The sequence below is a fragment of the Cibotium barometz genome, chromosome 13 (genome assembly GCF_041138505.1).
Source record: "Cibotium barometz isolate CiBa-2024 chromosome 13, ASM4113850v1, whole genome shotgun sequence".
Lineage (NCBI taxonomy): Eukaryota > Viridiplantae > Streptophyta > Polypodiopsida > Cyatheales > Cibotiaceae > Cibotium > Cibotium barometz.
The window spans coordinates 25,045,332-25,050,798 of record NC_141058.1 but is presented as its reverse complement, the minus strand read 5'-3'; positions in this window follow the sequence as shown (position 1 = coordinate 25,050,798).

Sequence of the window (5,467 nt, the reverse complement as noted above, 5' to 3'; positions counted from 1 at the left end):
GCATAATTACCCTCATCATTCAAAGTGGGATGCTCTTCAAAATGATTTGCTTCAAAATTTTCCTCAGGCCATGTTTGAAGCCTTTGCACCACATATTGTATGGCCACACCAAATAACAACTGCATTAACAGCATGGAACACACACTTGGTAACATCCCATCCAAATCTACCGTGCTCGGATCCAGCTCACCCACCACTGACAAACATTCATTCTTCTCATCCACAGACGGAAAAGCATCAACACATACAAAGTCCAACAAGGCATCATCGAGAATAGCCTCCAGCTCTGAATCAATCTCATCACAATCATTTGGCTCACATAACACCTGCACATCCTCACTTGCAACCGACAGTTGACTAGCATCAAGCATAGAAGAGTCCAAAGCTGATGGGGATCTATTATATACCATGAAATCATCCAATGCATCATCTAAGATAGCATCCAATCCAGGATCAATCGCATTGAAGCCATTATCATCTTGCAATCCCACATGTTGATTATCATGAACATTCATACCCCCATAGCTATATCCATTTGGTTGCTCATATGCAGCCTCATGAGGCTCTGTGACCACACTTTGCATATCCTGCATGTTATCTCCCAGTATTTCTTGATACCTGTCTGCAGATGGGCTTAGATTTATGGGTCCCTCACCCGTGTACCCTTGAATCTGTATATCATTGAACCCTGTATAATCCAAAAAGACAGATTCAATTTCCCTCTCCAAATCATCATCATAAACAGGCTTCCAAGCTCGAGATTGTTGCTCACAAATGTGGTTGCAAGGTAACCCTGACACTGATGACATAGCATCACCCTGTTTATTGTTGGAGCACCCTGTTAGCATTCTAGAATAACCCAAATCCAAAGAACCTTGGCAACCAGCTTCAGAAGCAACATCACTGTTGGAATCACCCATATCACTCACCCCCTCTAAATCAATCACACATACTTGTGGCCCATCTTGTAATATTTTATTTTCCTCGCATGCATATTCATGTACATCATCCTGCTTATAAGCATCATAACCAGATAAGAGTGCAGTAATGATAGCATCTTCTTCTTGTCTTAGATCTTCAAACTCTGCAATCATCTTGACTTGCTTAAGTTGATGTTCAATATCTTTTATGGTTTCTTCCTTTGACTGTAATTTAGCACGGTACATTTCAAAGTTTAACTTATTATCTCTTTTGCCCATATCTTACATTAGCATAGTTGACTTGAGCACCTCCACCTATGGAAAGGCGATACACGCAAGAGGCTTGGATTACACCCAGTCAGTCTCTACCGCCGAAGATGCTATACTATAGAGATCAGTTTATGCGTATCTCAGCGGATGGATTCATACAGAGACCTAGATACATGGATGTGTACATGCCTCACAGTGCTCGAGTGGCGATTGGCTAGCTCAGTGTGTGTGTGTTTGTGTTTGTATAAATCCTTCCGTAGGAATATTTCTAATAAAGTGTGTGTTTTGGTACATTTCAAGACACTTAATGTCTTTCCCAAGTGTGAAGTTTCAATGTTTTAGATAGTTTTGCATTTTGTGGTTCTGAAGTTGCAATTTGTGCTCCTTTTATCATCGGCGTGGCAGGTTTTTGGAGTAGTTGGGAGGGTTGGGACTGCCGGTATCGGTAAAGCCGTTGATGCATTGGATACAATAGGAAGTAGTATGACAAACTTTAACCTTGGAAGCGGGTTTGCATCTGCAGCTGCATCAAAAGGAAACAAAATTGGGATACTAGCATTTGAAGTGGCTAACACCATTGCCAAGGGCTACAGTTTAAAGCAGTCATTATCAGCTGAGAGCATAAAGTCCTTGAAAGAAGAAGTTTTATGTTCTGAAGGTGTCCAGCGCTTGGTATCTACAGACATGACAGAGCTTCTGAGCATTGCTGCTGCAGACAAAAAGTAAGCGCTTTCAACAACAAAAAGTGCGTGCACTTCTTAGTCTAGTTGTTTTCATCATGCTTTGTACCTGTTGTCTAAGTGCTTAATGTGTAACTCTTCTAGAGGTAATATTACCTAGTGGCCCAAGGTTGCAGTAAACTAGTTTCCTTTTGAGAGTGTAATAACATTGTAAGTAAGATGCTTTCCATTATTGATGCTTTACTTTGAGAAAACATCAATTCTAGCTTGTTTGAAGAATCAGCAGCAGAGGAAGAGGAGCTACTAGACACCTAGTGTGTGTTCAAGGGGTACCTCTGCCCCCTATTCTTCCCCCCCCCCCCTTGGGAATACAAATGCTCAAAAGCAGATTACTGCCCTCATAATATGTACAATGATAGGGAGGAAGCTCCCTCCATAGCTGGGCGCTCTTAGAAGGAGACTACACATGTTGGAGTGGAGAGAGAAGCCACACTATGGGCTTGTAATGCCAAACAATAATGCCGTTGCCTTGGGCGAGGAGGGGTCCTGGGCTCTAAGTGCAGAGAAAAGCCACACGACACTCCTGCATAACTCGGGAATCACACATATGATACGATACCTGAGGAATACCCTTCGAATGAGCACTTTCGTCATAAGAATCCTCAAGTTTACACAGCTTACATGCTTCACAGCCCAAGAGGAAACTATTAGCGATGTCCTCTTCCTCGTGTATTGGGTATTGAGCACCTGTCCTAAAGCTCTCTGAATCAAGTGTCTCCTCAAGCATTGTGAGATCCCTGTTCCCACCGAGCAACGGATTCGGGGTACTAGCAGCGGAAGTAGCACTTCTCGCGCGGGACAGGGGTCCCACACTCGGGGCCTCGCCCACGGATATCCGGACAAGAGACTAATCCGTCGGTTTGTCCAAAACCGAAACCGGAAAAACTTCCTTTACCCGGAAAGCACAGGCGATTCCACCAGGATAACTCTTTACTCTAACGTAGTCAAGATCATTACTGATCAAACTGATCTGACTACACCTTTAACGGTACTTGGTCAAATCAAGGAAGAACTTGCACTTGGATCATTGGGATCAACGCTTTTTTCCCCATCAAGAGGCACAGCCGTTGATTCCTATCCATAGAACAATTTCTATCCGGGATTTACTTCATCTATCGTAATAATAGAAATTAAATCTCGATTTACGGATCCATCAGTCCAGCCTAACCCCATCCGATCCCATGGGTTAGCCAACCGCCCAACCACTGTAGTGATGGGATCCAATTTGGAATTTGGTTAGGTTTTGTCCCGGGTACCAAGGAAAAGAGTTCCAAGGCCCCCTAGCCGGAAGTTCATGCAAACATAAAACTAGTCATACCACTTACACACCCAATATGAAATTGCCTTTTTCTTAGCATCAACTAGCTTTAAAACAATCCTTTAATAAAACCATTATGTCACTGATGACAATCCTCAAAGTCTCTGGTTGAATCCTTATTTCCAGTCATTCTTTCATCGGTATACTTATGGCATCATTGGCAACCAAAACGCTCACCACCTGTTCTCTCAGGGGCCTTTTCCATGGTTCCTAGCTCATAGTAACCGGCAATATATTCATATAATAGAATGGAGTCTCCGTGGAAGATCAGCAAGATCAACCCACAGATCCATATAAAAGAGCCATGGACTCATCTGTTGAGGACCAGCAAGGTCAATCAACCAGATCCATGCCCGGTTTTAGAAAACAACTCTTACTCCTTGTTCCAATATCTTCCACGACGCACGTGTGGGTATCTTCGGCGACCCAGAGCCCGAGCACCGTATGGTCAGCACCCTCTAGGATCCTTCGCAGGTGACCTAGCGCTTCACTCATAGGCCGCTTCCTTGGTCCCTCATCCACCGTACCGGAAGCTCACCATTTAAATCGAGTCGAGGCTGGTCAAGACCTCGATCGACCTTGCTACGCGAGACGTCCTCCATTGACTCTCCGTCAGCAGTTGCAACTTTAACAGTTAGGTCTTCATGACCTTAATTCCACAAGACGGTCAAAATGCTTCCCCAGCATTCATGACATAAAACAGTCATTTACAAACAGTCACAAAATACAGTTTCTAAATCGAACTCTTGTCTTTCCATATTATCCACTCTCGGACCACATTACTTATTCCACATTCCATTCAGTGTGTACTCGTTCTCATCCATTCACTCATATAGACTACATTATCTCACATACATCTTCATATTCATTATTCTACATACATATCCATGTTCGTACGTCCACATCATACATCCAATTTCACATTCATACATACGCATCTACATGCATACATCCACATCTACATTCATACATCCATACCTCCATTTCCACATCCACACATCCACATTCATATTCATACATCCACATTCACATGTATACATCCATTTTTGCATCCTCATTCATACATCCACATTCACATACATACATCCACATCCGTATCTACATCCATACATTCACATCCACATCAACATTCACATTCATACATATACATCTACATACATACATACACATCCGTATCTACATCCATACATCCACATCCACATCAACATTCACATTCATACATATACATCTACATGTATACATCCACATCACATTCATACAACCATATTACATCCATTCTCGTCCTAACACATCCCATATACATCTTAACACATCCTAACTCATCTTAACACATTCTATCACATCTCATACACATCTTATCACATCTTTTTACATCTCATACACCTCTTATCACATCCTATCACTTTCCATACGCATCTTATCAAATCTTATCACATCTCATACACATCTTATCACATCTTTTTACATCTCATACACCTCTTATCACATCCTATCACTTTCCATACGCATCTTATCAATTCTTATCACATCTCATACACCTCTTATCACATCTTATCACATTTCATATCTTTTTTTTTTAAAAAGAGAATTCTTATATTTGATATAAGATTTCTCTACACATTTATTTATACATAAATTCCATTTAAGGAGACTAACACTTTCGAAATTAAAATCAATCTTTTATGCATCTTCTTATGCATAATTTCAATTTGGTAGGGAATTATACTTTTAGAATAAAAGAATTTCTCTTATGCATCTAAGTTAAGCATAAAATCCATTTATGATGAAAATCACACTTCTAGTATAAAAAGAATATCTTTTATGCATACCTCCATGCATGAATTCCAATTATGATAAAAGTTACACTTTTATAATAAAATAATCAACTTTTATGCATACCTCTATGCATGAAATTCAATTGTGACAAAAGTAATACTTTTTACATTAAAATAATCATCTTTTATCCATACCTCTATACATGAAATCCAATATGATAAAAGTATCACTTTTGATATATAAAAAAAATTATCCTTTATGCATACTTCTATGCATGAAAATTAAAAATGATAAAAGTAACACTTTTGATATAAAAATTTTCCTTTATGCATACTTCTATGCATGAAAATTAAAAATGGTAAAAGTAACTCTTTTAATATAAAAAAATTATCTTTTATGCATACTTCTATGCATGAAAATTAAAAATGATAAAAGTAACACTT